This window comes from Heterodontus francisci, unplaced genomic scaffold (genome assembly GCF_036365525.1).
Source record: "Heterodontus francisci isolate sHetFra1 unplaced genomic scaffold, sHetFra1.hap1 HAP1_SCAFFOLD_188, whole genome shotgun sequence".
Classification (NCBI taxonomy): Eukaryota; Metazoa; Chordata; class Chondrichthyes; order Heterodontiformes; family Heterodontidae; genus Heterodontus; species Heterodontus francisci.
Window position 1 is genome coordinate 799,560 of NW_027140635.1, and position 23,656 is coordinate 823,215.

Sequence of the window (23,656 nt, forward strand, 5' to 3'; positions counted from 1 at the left end):
TAATTTGGATAACCTCACGCTTCTGATGAGATGAAGTTCAAGTGGGCACTGTTGAATTTGTTGCTTGATCCTTGGGGAACAAAAGGGTTACAAATATGAAGTGGTCAATTCACTTTTACAAGTGAACAATTAACAGACATCGCTATGGAATGTCCGATATGCTGCATTCCGAAGATGAGACCAAAGGCCTGCAATTATAGGGCAGGATATGGATTATAGAATAGACTCTTTAATTACAATCAATTAGGGACGGGTGAGGCTTGGAATGTCGAAGCAAATGCAATGTGTGCGTGGGGGTTGTGTGCATTGGGATGGGGCATAGGAAAATATATTGATCACACACGGTGATTGATCATGCAGGGAAAGACCCTAACAATGATCCCAGTGACATGGTGCACGAGGGTTTAGTGAGGGTCAGTCCTGGATGCAAGGGACTCCCTTTCCTTTGTCTGGCATTGTAGTCAAGATAGCTGGACCCGATATTGGAAGAAGATCCCTCCTGATCGACTGATCATCGATCAATGGGAACTTGGTGACATTAAAGACACAGACTAGGTGAGAGTCTGTGGGCATCATTTGCAGCATTGACTTTTCCAGTAATATCGTCGGGGATTTTAGTGCTATTTTACTGGAAGTCTATGTAACTTAACCGACATAGAACATGGAACATTACAGCGCATTACAGGCCCTTCGGCCCTCGATGTTGCGACGACCTGTGAAACCATCTGACCTACACTATTCCATTTTCATCCATATGTCTATCCAATGACCACTTAAGTGCCCTTAAAGTTGGCGAGTCTACTACTGTTGCAGGCAGGGCGTTCCACGCCCCTACTACTCTTTGAGTAAAGAAACTACCTCTGACATCTGTCCTATATCTATCACCCCTCAACTTAAAGCTATGTCCCCTCGTGTTTGCCATCACCATCCGAGGAGAAAGACTCTCACTATCCACCCTTTCAAACCCTCTGATTATCTTATATGTCTCGATTAAGTCACCTCTCCTCCTTCTCTCTAACGAAAACAACCTCAAGTCCCTCAGCCTTTCCTCGTAAGACCTTCCCTCCATACCAGGCAACTTTCTAGTAAATCTCCTCTGCACCCTTTCCAAAGCTTCCACATTCTTCCTATAATGCGGTGACCAGAACTGCACGCAATTCTCAAGGTGCGGCCGCATCAGAGTTTTGTACAGCTGCAGCATGACTTCGTGGCTCCGAAACTCGATCCCCTACTCATAAAAGCTAACACACCATATGCCTTCTTAACAACCCTATTAACCTGGGTGGCAACTTTCAGGGATTTATGTACCTGGACACCAAGATCTCTCTGTTCATCTACACTACCAAGAATCTTCCCATTAGCCCAGTACTCTGCATTCCTGTTACTCCTTCCAAAGTGAATCACCACACGCTTTTCCGCATTAAACTCCATTTGCCATCTCTCAGCCCAGCTCTGCAGCCTATCTATGTCCCTCTGCAACCAATAACATCCTTCGGCACTATCCACAACTCCACCGACCTTCGTGTCATCCGCAAATTTACTAACCCACCCTTCTACACCCTCGTCCAGGTCATTTCTAAAAATGACAAACAGCAGTGGCCCCAAAACAGATCCTTGCGGTACACCACTGGTAACTAAACTCCAGGATGAACATTTGTCATCCACCACCCTCTGTCTTCTTTCAGCTCGCCAATTTCTGATCCAAAGCACTAAATCACATTCAATCCCATACTTCCGTATTTTCTGCAATAGCCTACCGTGGGGAACCTTATCAAACGCTTTACTGTAATCTTTATTCTCGTACTGCATGTGTAATGTTTACATTCTGAAAGCCATGCAGTGTAAATCTCAAGATTCTCCAACAAACTCAAGAGTGTTGGCATTTATTTCGAATGTGTCGACTCTGTAGTTAAGTAGGACGACACGAGCGAATAATTGTTTCGAAGTTGTTTGTCCCACAATAGTAGTGTAAATCGAGTTGTAATATTCCAATCACATAATATATGTTGCTGTTTTCTGAATACAGACATAAAAGTTCCACACATTTTGCTATTTATGTCACGTCTGACAGGTGAAGTGTTTAACAGAGAGATAGGGAGACAAAGAGACAGAGCAGAGCGATATAAAGTGCCTGGAGACCCTGAGACACTTTAGAATCGGGGGATGGGAAGACAGGCTGTGTGGGACCCTGGGTTAATGCTATGCAACCAGTGACAGAGACTCTACATATATAAAATGGGGGAGCTCCCTCCATGATTAAAGGGGCCTCCGTCTCTTTACATAAAGTGGAGGGAGCTCTCCCTATCCGTTGGAATAAGGTAACATTGTATTTATTCATCGAACTGAGGAAAATTGACACTGACTCAACATTGTCACCAAATACTAAAGTGATCATGAAAGAGGGGGAATGATGCAGGCATTGTAGGTAAAGAGGAGGAATGGGAAATAGACCAGGCCTTTTTATTAGAAACTGTACTTCACAGTACAAACTGAGACTGGGTGAACTGCCACATAAGCAGAGAGCTGGCCAATGTGTAACAAACCGAGAGGTTTTCTCGTGCAGTGATCTAATTTTAAACATTCACTCCATCCACCACCGACGCACAATGCCAGCAGTGTGCACCATCTACAAGATGCACTGCAGTATCTCACTAAGGCTCCATCAACAGCAACCTCCAAACCCACACATCTGCCACCTGTACGGACAAGGGCAACTGACGCAAGGGAACGCCATCACCCACAAGTCCTGTAAACCCAAGTCCCAGTCATTAATATATAGCAAAAAGAGCAGTGGTCCTAATATGATCCTCGGGCGTTTATGGAGGAGGGGAACCCCACTGCATACCTCACCCCAGTCTGAAACAACCATTGACCACTCTTTAACCAATGTCGTACCCACACTGCCACTGCCCTTTTAATTTATCGAGCACCAATATTGCTCACTGGTCTATTATAATGTACCATTAAGTCTGCCTATGAGGACACTTGTCCCAGATCTCTCTGTATGTACTCTATCAAAATTCCCCAGACGGATTTGATAGAGAGTAATGCTCCTTCTGTAGAATTGAAGAACAATCATGAAGAAAGCGCTAAGCGGACACTTGGAAAATAATGGTAGGACGGACAGAGTAAACATGGAGTTATGAAAGGGAAATCACGCTTAATAAACTTTTGGAACATTTTGAGGATGTAGCCAGCACAATAGCAAGGGGGAACCAGTGAATGCGATTATCACTTAGATTATCAGAATGCTTTTGACATGCCCACACACAATTGGTTAGTAAACAAAATTAGAGCACATGGGATTGGGAAGAACAAGGCAGCATGGATTGAGAACTCGCTAATGGAAAGGAAACGGAGTACGAATAAATGGGGCATTTTCAGGTTGGCAGCTTGTGACAAGTGGGGCATTGGAAGAGAGGGCAAATGGGGAAGGGGGTAGAGGGTGCAAGGGATGAAAGAGCGGGGAGAGGGCGAGAGGAGGTGAAATGCAGAGGGAGAGAGAGAGAGAGGCAGAGATGGTGCGTGGAAGAGACGAGCAGTTACGGACAGAGGGAGAGAAAAATAGGGAGATACGAAGTAAAAGAGGGAGGGAGAGAGAGAGAAAAAACAGACAGATAAATAGGCAGACAGACAGGGAGCGTCATGAAGCGACGAAGAGGGGGGAGCAAAGAGAGATCAGACAATAACAGACCTACCCTGTCACTATCCATGTAGAGAGGATATAATAATAGACGGACTCAGTCACTGTCCATGAGGAGAACATAGAATAACAGAACTACTCTGTCACTGTCCAAGTGGAGATAATATAATAACAGACTTACTTGGCCACGATCCATGTAGAGCAAATTTAACAAAAGACCTACTGTGTCACGGTCCATGTGGAGATAATAGAATAACAAACCCAATGTCTCACTGTTCATGTGGACACAATATGATAACAGACCCACTCTGTCATTCTCCATGTGGAGATAATATAATAACAGACCTACTCTCTCACTGTCCATGTGGACGTATAATACTAACAGACCTACTCTGTCACTGTCCATGTGGAGATAATGTAATAACAGACCCACTCTGTCATTCTCCATGTGGAGATAATATAACAACAGACCTACTGTGTCACTGTCCATGTGGAGATAATATAATAACAGACCCACTCTGTCATTCTCCATGTGGAGATAATGTAATAACAGACCCACTCTGTCATTCTCCATGTGGAGATAATATAACAACAGACCTACTGTGTCACTGTCCATGTGGAGATAATATAATAACAGACCCACTCTGTCATTCTCCATGTGGAGATAATATAATAACAGACCTACTCTCTCACTGTCCATGTGGACGTATAATACTAACAGACCTACTCAGTCACTGTCCATGTGGAGATAATGTAATAACAGACCCAATATGTCCATGTCCATGTGGAGATAATATAATAACAGACCCACTCTGTCACTATCCATGCAGAGCAAATATAACAACAGACCTACTGTGTCACTGTCCATGAGGAGATAATATAACAACAGACCCACTCTGTCACTATCCATGTAGAGCAAATATAACAACAGACCTACTGTGTCACTGTCCATGAGGAGATAATATAAGAACAGACCCACTCTGTCACTGTCCATGTGGAGATAATATAATAACAGACCCACTCTGTCAGTCTCCATGTGGAGATAATATAACAACAGACCTACTCTCTCACTGTCCATGTGGACATAATTTAAGAACAGACCTACTCTCACACTGTCCATGAGGAGATAATATAACAACAGACCCACTCTGTCACTATCCATGTAGAGCAAATAAAACAACAGACCTACTGTGTCACTGTCCATGAGGAGATAATATGAGGGCAGACCCACTCTGTCACTGTCCATGTGGAGATAATATAATAACAGACCCACTCTGTCATTCTCCATGTGGAGATAAGATAATAACAGACCTACTCTCTCACTGTCCATGTGGACGTATAATACTAACAGACCTACTCTGTCACTGTCCATGTGGATATAATGTAATAACAGACCCAATATGTCCATGTCCATGTGGAGATAATATAATAAAAGACCTACTCTGTCGCTATCCATGTAGAGCAAATATAACAACAGACCTACTGTGTCACTGTCCATGAGGAGATAATATCAGAACAGACCCACTCTGTCACTGTCCATGTGGAGATAATATAATAACAGACCCACTCTGTCAGTCGCCATGTGGAGATAATATAATAACAGACCTGCTCTCTCACTGTCCATGTGGACATAATTTAAGAACAGACCTACTCTCTCACTGTCCATGTGGAGATAATATAACAACAGACCCACTCTGTCATTATCCATGTCGAGCAAATAAAACAACAGACCTACTGTGTCACTGTCCATGAGGAGATAATATAAGAACAGACCCACTCTGTCACTGTCCATGTGGAGATAATATAATAACAGATCCACTCTGTCAGTCTCCATGTGGAGATAATATAACAACAGACCTACTCTCTCACTGTCCATGTGGACATAATTTAAGAACAGACCTACTCTCTCACTGTCCATGTGGAGATAATATAACAACAGACCCACTCTGTCACTATCCATGTCGAGCAAATAAAACAACAGACCTACTGTGTCACTGTCCATGAGGAGATAATGTAAGGGCAGACCCACTCTGTCACTGTCCATGTGGAGATAATATAATAACAGACCCACTCTGTCAGTCTCCATGTGGAGATAAAATAATAACAGACTTACTCTCTCACTGTCCATGTGGACATAATCTAATAACAAACTTACTCGGTCACTGTCCATGTGGACATAATCTAATAACAGACTTACTCGGTCACTGTCCATGTGGCGATAATATAAAAGCAGACCTATTCTGTCACTGCCCATGTGAAGATAATTTGATAATAGACCGACTCTGTCACAGTCCATGTGGAGATAATATAATAAAAGACCTACTCTGTCGCTGTTCATGTGGAGATAACATAACAGACATACTGCGTCACTGTCCAACTGCAGATAATCTCATAACAGACCTACTGTGTCACTTTTCATGTGGAGATAATATAATTACATACCCACTCTGTCACTGTCCATGTGGACATAATCTAATAACAGACCCACTCTGCAACTGTCCATGTGGACATAGTATAATATTAGAACTACTCTGTCGCTGTCGATGTGGAGACAATATAATAAGAGACCTACTCTCTTACTATCCATGTGGAGATAATCCCATAACAGACCTACTGTGTCACTGTGCAGGTGGAGATAATATAATAACATACGTACTGTGTCACTGTCCATGTGGATATAATATAATAACAGACCTACTCTCTCACTGTGCATCTGGAGATAATAAAATAACAGACCTGCTCTGTCACTGTCCATGTGGAGAATATGTAATAACAGACCTACTATGTCACTGTCCAAGTGGAGATAATATAACAGCAGACCGACACTGTCAGTGTCCATGTGGAGTTACTAAAATAACAGAAGCACCCTGTCACTCTCCAATTGGAGATAATATAATAACAGACTTACTCTCTCACTGTCCATGTGCATATAATATAACAACAGAACCATTCTGTCACTCTCCACCTGGAGATAATATAATATCAGACCTACTCTATCACTGTCCATGTGGAGATAACATAATAACAGACCCACTCTGTCAGTCTCCATGTGGAGATAAAATAATAACAGACTTACTCTCTCACTGTCCATGTGGACATAATCTAATAACAGACTTACTCGGTCACTGTCCATGTGTACATATTGCAATATCAGACCTAATCTGTCACTGTCCACGTGCAGATAATATAACTACAGATCCGCTTTGACACAGTCCATGTGGAAATAATATAATAACAGATCTCCTCTGTCACTGTCCAAGTGAAGATAATATAATAATAGTGCCACTCTGTCATTGTGTATGTGGAAATAATATGATAACAGACCGACTGTGTCACTGTCCATGTGGAGATACTATAATAATAGAGCCACTCGGTCACTTTGCATGTGGAAATAATATAATAACATACCTACTATGTCGCTGTCCTGGTGGAGATAATATTACAACAGACCCAGCTGTCACTGTGCATGTACAGATAATATAATAACAGACACAGTCTCTCACTGTCCATATAGAGATAATCTCTTAACAGGCCTAATGTGTCACTGTGCATGTGGACATAATGTATTCATAAACCTACTGTGTCACTGACCAGGTGGAGATATTATAATAACAGACCCACTCTCTCAATGTCCATGTGGAGGTAATATAATCGCAGACCTACTCTGTCGCTGTCCAGTAGGAGATAATATAATAACAAACCAAATCTATCACTGTCCACGTGGAGAAAATATAACAGCAGGGCTGCACTGTCACTGTCCATGTGGAGTTACCGTAATAACAGACCCACTCTTTCACTGACAATGTGGAGATAATATAATAGCAGACCTACTCTTTCACTGTCAATATGGAGATCATATAATAACGGACCTACTCGGTCACTGTGCATGTGGAGACAATGTAGCAACAGACCAACTCAGTCTCTGTCCATGTGGAGGGAATAAAGTAACCGACATACTATCCCACTGTCCGTGTGGAGATAATATAATAGCAGACCTACTCTGTCACTGAACATATGGAGATAATAAAATAAACGAACTACTCTGTCACTTTGCATGTCGAGATAATATAATAACAGTCCCACTCTGTCACACACCATGTGGAGAGAATGTAATAACAGACTTACTCTGTCACTGCCCATGTGGAGATAATATAATAATCGAGCCACTCTGTCACTGTGCATGTGGAAATAATATAATAACAGAACCAGCTGTCACTGTGCATGTGGAGATAATATAATAACAGACCTACTCTCAAACTGTCCATATAGAGATAATCTCTGAACAGACCTAATGTGTCGAAGTGCATATGGACATAATACATTCATAGGCCTACTGTGTCACTGACCATGTGGAGATAATATAACAACAGACCCACTCTCTCACTGTCCATGTGGAGATTATATAAATACAGACCAACTCTGTTACTGTCCATATGGAGAAAATATAACAACAGACCTGTACTGTCAGTGCCCATGTAGAGTTACGATAATAACAGACCCAATCTTTCACTGTCAATGTGGAGATAATGCAATAACAGATCTACTAGGTCAATGTCCATGTGGAGACAATATAACAACATGCCAACTCAGTCTGTGTCCATGTGGAGAGAATATAATAACCGACATACTTTCCCATTGTCCGTGTGGAGATAATATAATAACAGACCTACCCTGTCACTGTGGATGCGGAGAACAGATAATAACAAACCGACTCTGTCACTGACCATATGGAGATAATAAAATAAACGACCTACTCTGTCACTTGTAATGTAGAGATAATATAATAACAGTCCCACTCTGTCACACACCATGTGGAGAAATGTAATAACAGACTTACTCTGTCACTGTCCATGTGGAGATAATATAACATCAGACCTACTCTCTCACTGTCCCTGTGGACATAATCTAATAACCTACCGACTGTGACACTGTCCATGTGGAGAAAATATAATAACAGACCCACTCTCTCCCTGTCCACGGCGACAACGTATAAGAACAGACCTACTCTGTCACTGTCCATGAGGAGATAATATAATAACAGACCATCTCCGTCACTGTCCATGTGGAGATAATATAGTAACAGACCTACTGCGTCACACTCCATGTGGAGATAATATTATAATAGACCTACTCTGTCACTGTCCATGTGGAGAAAAAACAATAAAAGACCTACTCTGTAACTGTCCAAGTGGCGATAATATAATAACAGACCTTCTGTGTCACTGTCCATGTGGAGATAATAAAGTAACAGACCTACTCTGTCACGGTCCATGGACAGATAATATAAAAACAGACCGAATCTGCCACTGTCCTTGTGGAGATAATATAATGACAGACCAACTGTGTCCTTATCTATGTGGAGATAATATAATAACAGACCAACTCTGTCACTGTCCATGTGGAGATTATCTAATAACAGAGCTACTGTGTCACTGTTCTTTTGGAGATAATATCATGACAGACCAACTGTGTCACTATCTATGTGGAGATAATATAATAACAGACCAACTATGTCACTGTCCATGTGGAGATTATCTAATAACAGAGCTGCTGTGTCACTGTGCTTTTGGAGATAATATAATAACAGACCTACTCTGTCACTGTCCATGCGGAGATCATATAATGACAGTCCCACTGTCTCACTGTCCAAGTGGAGATAATGTAATAACAGAGCTACTGTGTCACTGTCCATGTGGATATACTATAATAACAGACCTACTCTGTCAATAAATTTTAGAGATAATATAATAAAAGACGCACTCTCTCACTGTCCATGTGGAGGTAATATAATAACAGAACGACTCTTGTCCCTGTCGATGTGGAGATAATCTCATGACAGACCGACTCTGTCACTGTCCATTTGGAGATAATATGATAGCACACCTACTCTGCCACTGTGTATGAGAATATAATATAATAGCAAACCTACTCTATCACTTTACATGTGGACATAATGTAATAACACACCCACTCTGTCCGTGTGCGTGTGGAGATGATATAATAACAGACCCACCCACCTACTGTCCATGTGGAGATAATCTCTTAACAGACCTACTGTGTCACTGTGCATGTGAGGATAATATAATAACAGACCTACTGTGTCACTGTCCATGTGGAGAAAGTATAATAATAGACCGACTCTGCCACTGTCCATGTGGAGATAATATAACAACAGATCGACTCTGTTAGTGCCCATTTGGAGTTACTATAATAAGAGATCCTTTCTGTTACTGTCCACGTGGAGATAATACAGTAACAGAGCTACTCAGTCAATGTGCATGTGCATATAACATAACAACAGACCTACTCTCGCACTGTCCATGTGGAGATAATAAAATAATCGACCTAATCCGTCGCTTTGCATATGGAGATAATATAATAACCGTCCCACTCTGTCAAGGTCCATGTGGAGATGATATAATCACAGAGTTACTCTGTCACTGCCCATGTGGAGATAAAATAATAACAGACCCACTCTCTCACTGTCCATGTGGAGATAATATAATAATAGACATAATCACTCACTGTCCACGTGGAGATATTACAATAACAGACCTACTCAGTCAATGTGCATATGCAGATAACATAACAACAGACCTATTCTCGCACTGTCCATGTGAAGATAACAAAATAATCGACCTCATCTGTCGCTTTGCATATGGAGATAATATAATAACAGTCTCACTCTGTCACTGTCCATGTGGAGATAATATTTTAACAGACCAATTGTGTCACTGTCCAAGTGGAGATAATATAATACCAGACCCACTCCGTCACTGTCCATGTGGAGTTAATATAAAACAGACCTACTCTGTCACTGTCCTGGTGGAGATAATATAAACACAAACTTACTCTGTCACTGCCCATGTGGAGATAAAATAATAACAGACCTACTCTGTCACGGTCCATGTGGAGATAATATAATAACAGACCCACTCTCTCACTGTCCATGTGGAGATAATATAATAATAGACCTACTCTCCCACTGTCCATGTGGAAAGAATCTCATGACAGACCAACTCTCGCACTGTCCATGTGGAGATCATAAAATAATCGACCTAATCTGTCGCTTTGCATGTGGAGATAATATAATAACAGTCCCACTCTGTCACTGTCCATGTGGAGATAATACAGTAACAGACTTACTCTGTCACTGTCCATGTGGAGATCATATAATAACAGACCTACGCTCTCACTGTCCATGTGGACATTGTCTAATAACAGAGCAACTCCGTCACTGTCCATGTGGAGATAATATAAAAGCAGACCCACTCTCTCACTGTCCATGTGGAGATAACATAATAAGACCTACTCAGTTACTGTCCACGTGGAGTTATTGTATTAACAGTCCTACTCAGTCACTGTCCATGTGGAAATAATATAATAACAGACTTAATCTGTCACCTGCCACGTGGAGATAGTAAAATAAACCATATAATCTGACGCTTTGCATGTAGAGCTAATATAATAACAGTCCCACTCTGTCACTGTCCATGTGGAAATAATATAATAACAGACTTAATCTGTCACTGTCCATGTGGAGATAATAATATGACAGATCTACTGTCCATGTGGACATAATCTAATAACAGACCAACTGTGTCATTGGCCATGTGGAGATAAAGTAAACACAAACCTACTCTGTCAAATGTCCATGTGGAGATAATATAATAACAGACCCACTCTGTCACTGTCCATGTGGAGATAATAGAATAACAGACGTACTGCGTCACTCTCCATGTGGAGATAATATTATAACAGACCTACTCTGTCACTGTCCATGTGGAGATATAATAATAACAGACCTACTCTGCCACTGTCCTTGTGGAGATAATATCATGACAGACCAACTGTGCCCTTATCTATGTGGAGATAATATAATAACAGACCAACTCTGTCACTGTCCATGTGGAGATAATAGAATAACAGACATACTCTGTCACAGTCCAACTGGAGATGATTTAATAACAGATCTACTCTGCCACTATCCATGTGGAGATAATATAATTACAGACCGACTCTGTCACTGTCCAGCTGGGGATACTATAATAACAGACCTACACAGACACTGTCAATGTTGAGAAAATCTATTAACAGACCAACACTGTGACTCTCCATGTCGAGAATTACAGACGCACTCTCTCACTGTCCGTGTGGAGATAATATTACAACAGACCTAATCTGTCCCTTTCCATATGGAGATAATATAATAACAGACTGATTGTGTCATTGTCCATGTGGAGATAATATAAAACAGGCCTACTCTGTCACTGTCCATGTGGAGATAATACAAACACAAACCTAATCTGTCACTGTCCATGTGGAGATAACAATATAATAACAGACCAACTCAGTCACTGTCAATTTAGAGATAATCTAATAACAGACCGACTCGGTCACTGCCCATGTGGAGATAATCTCATAACAGACCTACTATCTCACTTTGCTCGTGGAGATAATATAATAACAGACCTACACTGTCTCTGTCCATGTGGAGATAATATAACAACAGACCCACTCTTCTCAATGTCCTTGTGGAGATAATATGATAACAGACCTACTCCATCACTGTCCATGTCGAGATAATATAAGAACAGACCTACTCAGTCACTGTGCATGTGGAGATAATATAACCAGAGACCTAATCTGCCACTGTCGATGTGAGGATAATATAATAACAGACCCACTCTGTTCCTGTACATGTGGAGATAATATAATAACAGCTCTACTCGTCATTGTCAATGTGGAGATAAAATAATAACAGACTTCCGCTGTCACGGTCAATGTGGAGGTAATAAAAACACAAACCTACTCTGTCACTGTTCATGTGGAGATAATATAATAACAATCCCACACTGTCACAATCCATGTGGGGATAATATAATAACAGACCTACTCCAAAACTGTCCATGTCGAGATTATATAATAAACGACCTACTCTGTCACTATCCATGTGGGGAGAATATAATATCAGATCTACTCAGTCACGGTCCATGTGGAGATAATATAAACACAACCCTATTCTGTCACTGCCCATGTGGAGATTATATAATAACAGTCCGACTCTGTTACTTTCCATGCGGAAATAATATAATAACAGACCCAATCTGTCATTGTCCATCTGGAGAATATAGTAACGCACCTATTCTGTCAGTGTGCATGTGGAGATAATACGATAAGAGATCTCCAATGTCACTGACCATGTGCAGATAATATAATAACAGAGCTACTCCAAAACTGTCCATGTCGAGATAATATAATAAACGACCTACTCCGTCACTATCCATGTGGGGAGAATATAATATCAGATCTGCTCAGTCACGGTCCATGTGGATATAAAAAAAAACACAAACCTAATCTGTCACTGCCCATGTGCCGATAATATGACAACAGACCCAGTCTGTCACTGTGCATGAGGAGATAATATAATATGAGACCTAATCTGTCACTGACAATGTGGAAATAATATAATAACAGAACTAATCTATCACTGTCCATTTGGAGATAATATAACAACAGACCGACTCTGTCACTGTGCATGAGGAGATAATATAATAACAGACCGACTCTGTCACTATCCATGTGTGGATAATGTAATAACAGAAATACTGCGTCACAGTCCATGTCAAGATAATATAATAACAGACCTACTCTGTCACTGAGCATGTGGAGATAATGTAATAAGAGACCTAATCTGTCACTGACCATGTGGAGATAATATAATAACAGATCTACTCTGTCACTGTCCATGTGGACACAATATAATAACACACCTACTCTGTCACTGAGCATGTGGAGATAATGTAATAAGAGACCTAATCTGTCACTGACCATGTGGAGATAATACAATAACAGATCTACTCTGTTACTGTCTAAATGGAGATACTATAACAACAGACCTACTCAGTCACCTTCAATTTTGAGATAAATTAATAACAGACCTAATCTGTCCCTCTCCATGTGGAGATAACATAATAACAGACCTACTCTGTCCCAGTCCATGTGGATGTAATATAATGACTGATCTACTCAGTCACTGTCCATGTGGAGATAATATAAAACAGACCTACTCGGCCACTGTCCATGTGCAGATAATATAAACACAAATATACTCTGTCACTGTCCATGTGGAGATAATATAATAACAGACATACTCTGTCACTGTCCATGAGGAGATAATCTCTAACAGGCCTACTTCTCACTTTGCATGTGGAGATAATATAATAACAGACCTACAGTGTCACTGTCCATGTGGAGATAGTATAACAACAGAACTAATCTTTCTCTGTCCAATTGGAGATAATGTTATAACAGACCTACTCTGTCACTGTCCATGTGGAGATAATATAATAACAGACCTACTCTGCCATTGTCCATGTGGAGTTACTATAAGAACAGACACACTCTGTCACTGTCCACGTGTAGATAATACAATAGCAAATATACTCACTCACTGTCCATGAGCAGATAATATAACAACAGACCGACTTTCTCACTTTCCATGTGGAGATAATATGATAAAAGACCGACTTGTCAGTGTGCATGTGGAGATAATGCAATAAGAGACCTACAATGTCACTGACCACGTGGAGATAATATAATATCAGACCCGCTCTGTCACTCTCCGTGTGGACATAATATAATAACAGGCTGAGTCTGTCACTGTCAAAGTGGAGATAATATAAAAACAGAACAACTGTTTCACTGTCCATGTGGACATTGTCTAATAACAGACCTACTCTGTCACTGTCCATGTGGAGATAATATAATAACAGACCTACTCAGTCACTATCAATATTGAGATAATTTAATAACAGGCTTACTCTGTCACTCTCCATGTGGAGATTAAATAATAAGAAACGCGCTCTATCTCTGTCCACGTGGAGATAATATAATAACAGACCTACCCTGTCCATGTGGAGATAATATAAGAACAGACCTACTCTGTCACTGTCCATGTGGAGTTACTAGAAGAACAGACCCACTCGGTCACTGTCCACGTGTAGATAATACAAATAACAAATCTACTCACTCACATTCCGTGGGGAGATAATATAATAAGAGACCTACTCTGTCACTGACCATGTGGAGATAATATAATAAAAGACCCACACTGCAACTCTCCATGAGGAGACAATATCATAACAGACCTACCCTGACACTGTCCAAGTGGAGATAATATAATAACAGATCTCCTGTCTAACTGTCCATGTGGACACAATCTAATAACAGACCTACGATGTCACTGTCACTGTGGAGATAATATAAACACAAAACTACACTGTCGCTGTCCATGTGGAGATAATACAATAACAGACCTACTCTGCCACTGTCCATGAGGAGATAATATAATAACAGACCTACTCAGTCACTGTCAATGTCGAGATAATTAAATAACAGACCTCCACTGTCACTGTCCATTTGGAGATAATATAATAACAGACGCACTCCATTACTGTCCGTGTGGAGATAGTATAACAACAGAACTAATCTGTCCCTGTCCATATGGAGATAAAATAATGAAAGACTTGCTCTGTTACTGTCCATGTGGAGATAATATAAAACAGACCTACTCTGTCACTGTCCATGCGGAGATAATATAAACACAAACCAACTCTGTCACTGTCAATGTGGAGATAAAATAATAACAGACCTACTCTGTCACTGTCCTTGTGGAGATAATATCAGCACAAACCTACTCTGTTACTGTCAATGTGGAGGTAATTTAATAACAGACCTACTCGGTCACTGCCCATTTGGAGATAATAGAATAACAGACCTACTCTGTCACTGCCCATTTGGAGATAATAGAATAACAGACCTACTCTGTCACTTTCCATGTCGAGATGTTATAATAACAGAACTGCTCCGTCACTGTCCATGTGGGGAGAATATATTAACAGATCCACTCTGCCTCTGTACATGTGGAGATAATATACAAACAGACATACTCTGTCACTGACCACGTGGAGATAATATCATAACCGATCCGCTCTACCCCTGTACATGCGGAGATAATATAATAACAGACCTACTCTGTCACTGACCATGTGGAGATAATGGAAACACAAACAAACTCTGTCACTGTCAATGTTGAGATAAGATAATAACAGACCTTCCCTGTCACTGTCCATGTGGAGATAATATAAACACAAACCTACTCTGTCACTGTCCATTTGGAAATAATATAATAACAGACCGACTCTGTCACTGGCCATGTGGAGATAATGTAATAACAGACATACTCTGTCACTGTCCATATGGGTAGAATACAATAACAGACATACTCTGTGACTGTGCTTGTGGAGATAATATAATAAGAGACCTAATCTGTCACTGACCATGTGGAGATAATATAATAAAAGACCCACTCTGCAACTCTCCATGAGGAGACAATATCATAACAGACCTACCCTGACACTGTCCAAGTGGAGATAATATAATAACAGATCTCCTGTCTAACTGTCCATGTGGACACAATCTAATAACAGACCTACGATGTCACTGTCACTGTGGAGATAATATAAACACAAAACTACACTGTCGCTGTCAATGTGGATATAATCTAATAACAGACCTACTGTCTCACTTTGCATGTGGAGATAATATAATAACTGACCTACAGTTTCACTGCCCAGGTGGATATCATCTCTAACAGGCCTACTGTCTCACTTTGCATGTGGAGATAATACAATCACAGACCTGCAGTGTCACTGTCCATGTGGAAATAATGTAACAACAGACCCAATCTCTCACTGTCCATGTGGAGATAATATAATAACAGAACTACAGTGTCACTGTCCATGTGGATATCATCTCTAACAGGCCTACTGTCTCACTTTGCATGTGGAGATAATATAATCACAGACCTACAGTTTCACTGTCCATGTCGAGGTAATGTAACAACAGACCCAATCTCTCACTGTCCATGTGGAGATAATATAATATCATACCTACTCTTTCACTTTCCATGTGGAGATAATATAATAACAGACCTACTCTGCCATTGTCCATGTGGAGTTACTATAAGAACAGACCCACTCTGTCACTATCCACGTGTAGATAATACAATATCAAACGTACTCCCTCACTGTCCATGTGCAGATAATATAATAACAGACCCACTCTGTCCCTCTCCATGTGGAGATAATCTAATAACAGACCCACTCTGTCCCTCTCCATGTGGACATAATATAATAACATGCTTAGTCAGTCTCTGTCAAAGTGGAGATAATGTAATAACAGACCTACTCTGTCACTGTCCATGTGGAGATAACATAATAAAAGATCTACTCTGTCACTGACTGTTGTAGGGTATTCCCAAGCGGAGAGGCACATGTAGTAAATGTCATACAGATTAAATGTTATTTGAGTAATCAGTAACGTATAATCTTACTGAACAATGAAGACGTTGCAAGGCATCATGCGGCTTAGCCAACCTGACCACATTCCACACAGGAGCTGAGTGACATAAATTCAAACAAACGCCATTTAAATGGAAAGCAGATGTCCTTGTGGAATGCTGATAAAGGCACCAGCCTGGAAGGAGGTCAAGATACGATGGCATGCGCACATGAGAACCAAGGATAATGGATAAGAGGGAATGGAAAACGTCATGAGTAATCCCCTATCTGTCTGTGGGCCGGTTGTGCAGTCCCTCCATGCCTAGTAACCACTTCTATTGTCTCTAATAATCAGTGTATATGATCTATAATCGTTGTGATTGGACCATGTCCAGCCAGGATGGGCTGAGTAACTGTTTGAAAATGTCTAAGTATTGATGATTTTCCTTTGTTCAGTGGAGAGGCATCTCGACAGCCCAGTGACCTGCTCGCTGCTGGCGTAACTCAATAAACTTTTTGACATTGGAACAGACCTGAGTATGGAGTGATTCTTCGAGATTCATTCCCGCTAACAATTGGCGTAGTCAGCAGTATCAGGTGTAAGTCAACACTTCTGCGACCCCGATATCCCAATCACCCAGCCTGAGCCTGAGTTTAGAGGACGATTCCCACGTGACGGCCAGGATCAAGTGGGCGAAGGGTACCAAGGGGCCAAGGGGCAGTGAGCTGGAGCCTGATCCCGAACTTAAGAACATGATTCGTCGGTCGTTTGATGGGGGTATCTTTAAAGCTTTAAAGCTTATCCCGGGGCGGGGTCGTGTTTCGTGACCGACGAGTGCCAAACTTGTGAACAGGATCAGACCAATGGTCAAACGATGGTAGGTCGTACATTAAGATACGTAGGCACTGTCGAGAAGGGTTTGGAATATATGTATGCGTAGATATATCATAAGCTTGTTGTATGAAATACGGACAGACTTGTGACCCGACAGTTAGCCAGGAGACGATCTAGTACAAGTAGCGCTAGGTTAAAAGCAGACCTCTGAGAGTAAATTCTAACGGTTCTGATCCTGCCTAAGTATGGCCAGTGAATAGATGGGGCTCGACTCGGGACCGGAGGGGTCCCTTACCTGCCACCTGGCAGAGAAACACAAAAAGTTAATAGGAAAGATGATTGACTCAGTTTGGAATCCCCACGACCCTGCCACAAAACAAAGGAGGTGGTGTCAAAAAGAAGAAAAGCATTCACTAAGCTTAAGGCAGAGTGACATAAAAGGCTATGTTTTAGAGTAAAAACAAGTTACTGTGTCATTGATTCGAATGTGTGAATGTTGGAAGCGTCCACGAATGAATTGAATGTCTGGGGTGTGCAGCTTGTGTTCTGAAGAACTGAATGTTGTTAACTCTTTGTTGTCTGGCTTTAATGTTGAAAGCATGCGTCTATTAAGTTGTTTGGAATTGAATGAGTGTGAAAAGTGATTGTTGAGTGTGTTCATTTCGATTTAAGATTGTACACCCAGGAATGAGACATAAACTTGAATTATACTTTAAGTTAAAGTTTTACTTTTTTTAAAGTTGGTTTTGCAACTGTGAAAAGGCAATGAACAATTTTCTAACAGATAAATTTCAGCCTTGAATGTCTGAAGATGTCTGGCAGAAATCCAATTTGAAGGTTAAAACATTGCTTTAATTGGAAACTCTGCTATCGCTTTATTTTGCAGGCTAAATTTGAAGACATGTTTTACTGACTGTTTTTAAATAGCAAATGTCAAAAGATTGAATATTGTTTTAAGGAAGAGAAGGATAAGCAAAGGAGATAATGGGAAAGATTAAAGTTTTTGTCAGGAGCTGATGTTAAGTCTTTTGTTGTAAGAATGTTAAATAACGTTTTCTTTAGTTTTTGGTTTTATTACAGTCATGTGAAAAGGCACCTGACGAAAGAAGAAAAATTATGTAACTTACCTATCTTTAAAAAATCACGTGCTATTCTGTTCTGTGTGTAGTTAATAAGTATTATAAGTTAATAAGTCTGAATTAAATTAGTACTGTCAAGGTTAACAAACCTGTTAAGTTGAGGAAAACGTCAAATGCTCATTGACGTGAACTGGAATTTGGAATCGTCTTGGTCGTATAAAATCCTTGGACTAGAAATCTCTTACAAAAAATGCTAAAAGTTTGGAAACAATTGGAGTTGCATCTAAAATGCTGTCTTTCATGATGGAGATTGTTTCCTTTGAAGTTGATAATGTTACTAAAGATTTTGTTGTCTGAAAATCCTTAGGATAACAAAAAAAATTTAAAATGGAATTTAGTTATTTTCGATAAGGAAAAAAAGGGTTACGTAATGCGACGCAGCGGAGAATGCTTTGCTCCGCCCCCTTGGAGATAAGCAAAGAAATGTACCTTGCTGCAGCTATCATTATCAATGAGACAAAGTGATTGAGAAGGAGAAATAGTTGCAAGGACTTCTGTCTTTAATTAAAAAAAATGCAATATCTAATGACAGGAAGGGTGATGAGACTGCCAAGGTATGTCGTAGCTGGTAGTGAGGGAGTAGGACACACGAGAGAAAGGGTTAAAAGATTTGTGAAGGAGCTGTGCAGCCAACTGCATGAGCTGGGGCAGGAGATTCTGTAGACACAGCCATGAAAGAGGAACAGACAAAGATGCCTGTTGTGGGAGACAAAGTAATGGTAAAACGAAGGGCCGATGGAAATACATGGTCCCAACTGAAAAAATATATAGAATCAAGGGAATGATGGCTGAGCCTGAGATAGTGCCTATCATGGAGACCACCTAGTATGCCATATGATACCAGGAGTGGCGAAACACATTAGAGATTGGATTGTTTGGGGGACTGGGAGTGGTGATGATGTTAACCGGAGTCTGGGTGGTATTCAAATGGATAAACACTCAGGCACGAGTGCAGCGTGCTCAGATGCAAATCCGATGGCAGTACAGACACGGACTTGATGAGATAGAAATGGTACGATTATAAAAGACACAGCTATTAGCCCATAAACAATAGAACGTTTTCGGCCCATACAGGTGAGGAAATGAGTAAACCAGGAACTAACACCTGGTGACGACCAGGTCATTTTGTTCAAAATCCCCTGAAGTGATGAAAGCACAGGGGGCACTTCGACTCTGGGAACTCATGATACTGGGAACTCTGAGATTAATACAAGCACAAGTGAATGCTGATGCACCACTGAAGCTACAACAAACACAGGAGGAACATAAATACATGAACTATGGGGCTTTGTATTATTTCACTGATGGTATATGTATCCCAACAGCCAAGGACTGGAGTAGAGATAAAGCTTATTTTGATGCATGGTTGCAAGTCCATTCAGGAAAAGATAACGTATGCATACAGTGCTCCACTGATGCAACAAGAGTCAGCTGCATCCGACGAAGTGAAACAAAAAAAAAGCCTGATGGGTGCACATTCGGAATATTGTTGCACCACCTGTCGGACTTCAGCCCATGACTACCTATAGAAAGGGGGTGGGATTATGTGGGAATTATGAGGAGCTGGGTGATGTTTTCCTCCCCCTCCGACACAAACGCCCCGTATTAAACACAACCCAACCCGATAAATTGCCATGTCCTACAATCACTAAAGGACCAGAGAATGGAATTGTGCTTTTTAACGAAGGTGAAATATTATATGATAATGTTAAACATGAAATTGTGCCTGTCCTGATAAATATCTCGGGAATACAGATGCAGCAATATTGTACAGAACAGGTGAGAAATATGTATAATGTATTAAGTAAGGTTGTAATGCAGCAGGCTGCCGATGCCATGGGTGCCACTAGATTTCGGGGCCAGGATCAGCTTCATAGAACAAAAAGGGGGGGGGGAGTTAATGATGTTGCTACCGGAGTCAGTACTGGTACTTCCGTCATAAACTCACTGGACATACAAGGTCTACATGAAAAGGTAGAAAGACTTAAAGGAGTAATGAAGGAACTCTTGGAGAGAGCCGAGGAAAATCAGGCAGATTAGGCCAATCTAAGAGAAGAGGGCATGGGAAAACAATTAGATGGAATTACGATATTCGAAGCCCATGCCAAGACCATCAATCAGCTCATAGATGGAGAGAAGGAAGATGCCAGAAACGAAGGTAGGGACAACTCTGCCACGTTTATGGCTTATGGATGGTGGGACAGGTACGACACAATCTCCATCAGATCCAAAGGGGGGAGGTGCCCGATTGGATAGACAGCCCACATTTAGCTCGATTCGCAGACAGGAAAGGGACACTGGACAATTGTACACTGAAAGCACTCACCAGAGTATATCCAGTGATCCCAGACGGCGAATTGGGCAAAGAAACAGGGGTCGTACGGGGTCACACCTCCCTCCGTTACTATTTAACTGAAACCTCTGCCATACTCAGGAACAATACACAATATGGAATTTCCCTTACGGGATGCAAGCAGAGGGGAGACATTACAGTATGTCCACACCCACTGGGACAGGGAGAATTGGATGTATGTGAGCTTAATCGAAAATATGGTTATGTCGTAGAAATCATACCTGCCTCCATGCATTTCGCAAGAACAGGATATGGAGGTAAAGGGAAATATTGCGTCTCACTACAGATAGTTCTTACCTCTACAATATCCTAATTTCTGTTTTATGCCTCTACGAGCTGTCATGATAGGGCAAGCCCGAATCATTCAAGTTCGGCGCAGAGGTACCGAAACCATCAACGTCACTGATTACCTCCATGACCACCTACAGGATTACGAGGAACCAGAACCAGTCCCCATCCCACACCTGGCCGAGCTACTAAGGGAATTAAGGCTCAGGGTGGGCCAATCCGTCAACCTCTACCACCAACTGCAGACAAAAATCAAACAGCTAGAGAAAGCTATGGACACAGAACTGCAGAACCAGAGCTGGTGGAAGAAGATTTTGGATTGGGGAATGAATGTGAACATCCACCCCTGGATTCGGATAATTTCTCATATGCTACTTGGGGTACAGCTGATACAGGCTATAACGTGGGGCATACTGGCCTGCTGATCATGCAGGCTACATGTGCAGCGAAGGAGAATAACACCTAATGTAAAGGCAAGGGAGACAATTCATCTATCTAGGGGAATAAGTCATTTGGATCACATTAATGTGATATAGTACGACTGGAATTCCTGAAATCACGTGACTGGCCAGCACATCCGAGGCAGGGAATACCGGGCGAGTTTAAAGGGTTAAAAAAAAACAATAAATGGTGTCGGTTAAGGAGACTGGGGTTAGTCTCCCTACCGAAAGGGGGGATTGTTGTAGGGTATTCCCAAGCGCAGAGGCACCTGCAGTAAATATACTGTTTAAATGTTATTTGAGTAACCAGTAACGTATAATCTTAGTGAACAATGAAGATGTTGCAAGGCATCATGGGGCTTAGCCAACTTGACCACATTCCACACAGGAGCTGAGTAACATAAATTCAAACAAAGACTCATTAAATGGAAAGCAGATGTCCTTGTGGAATGCTGACAAAGGTACCAGCCTGTAACGAGGTCAAGATAAGATGGTACGCGTGCATGAGAACCAAGGATAATGGATTAGAGGGAATGGAAAACATCATGAGTAATTCCCTATCTGTCTATGGGCCGGTTGTGCAGTCCCTCCATGCCTCGTATCCACTTCTATTGGCTCTAATAATCAATGTAAATGATCGATAATCATTGTGATTGGACCATGTCCAGCCAGGATGGACTGAGTAACTGTTTGAAAATGTATAAGTATTGATGATTTTCCTTTTTTCGGTGGAGAGGCATCTGGAAAGACCAGTGACCTGCTCCCCGCTGGTGTAATAAACTGTTTGACATTGGAACAGACCTGAGTTTCGAGTGATTCTTCTATATTCATTCCCGCTAACAATGCACTTATTACTAAACATCTTCAATCAGCAGTAAAAAAAATGTTTCCAGCTGCCACATATTACAGCAGTTAAACACAGGAACAGTTCCAGGGAGTGGAGGGATCATCCACCAGGACAATAATTTCAATAGAGAGCCATGTTGTTTATTCCAGTTAGTGATTCACAGTCAATACATTTCTACAGTGCCAGACACTCCCATTAGTACATGTCCACTGCGGCGAACCTAAGAAGCCAGTTAGCTTTCACCACCCCCTTCTCAAGGGCAATTCGAGGTGAGCAACAAATGCCTTTCTTACCAGAGAGGCCCACTTCCCATGAAAGAATAAACATTTAAAAAAATGCGCTCAGGACATGGATGACCAGTGAGAGTTGGATACCGGCTGCTGAACGATGATTGAGAAATACTGAGAGCTGGAAAAATGCTGCCGACTAGATGTTGTTGGACAGTGAGTGCTTAAGAGTGACTGTTGAACAGACATCGTTAGAAAGTGAGGGCTGGAAACAGACCGCACGCTGGACATCTCTGGGCAGTGAAAGCTGGAAACAGGCTGCTCACCAGACATTGCTTTGCAGTGAGGTCTGGGGATAGGCGGCTAAACAGACATAGTTTGTAGTGAGGGCTCGAACTACGCTGCTCACCAGAGATCGCTAGGCAGTGATACGTGGAAACAGGCTGCTCACTATACATCGCTGGGAATAGGCTACTGAACAGACATCGTCAGACAGTGAGGGCCGGGAACAGGCTGCTGAATCGACATCGTTAGATTGCGA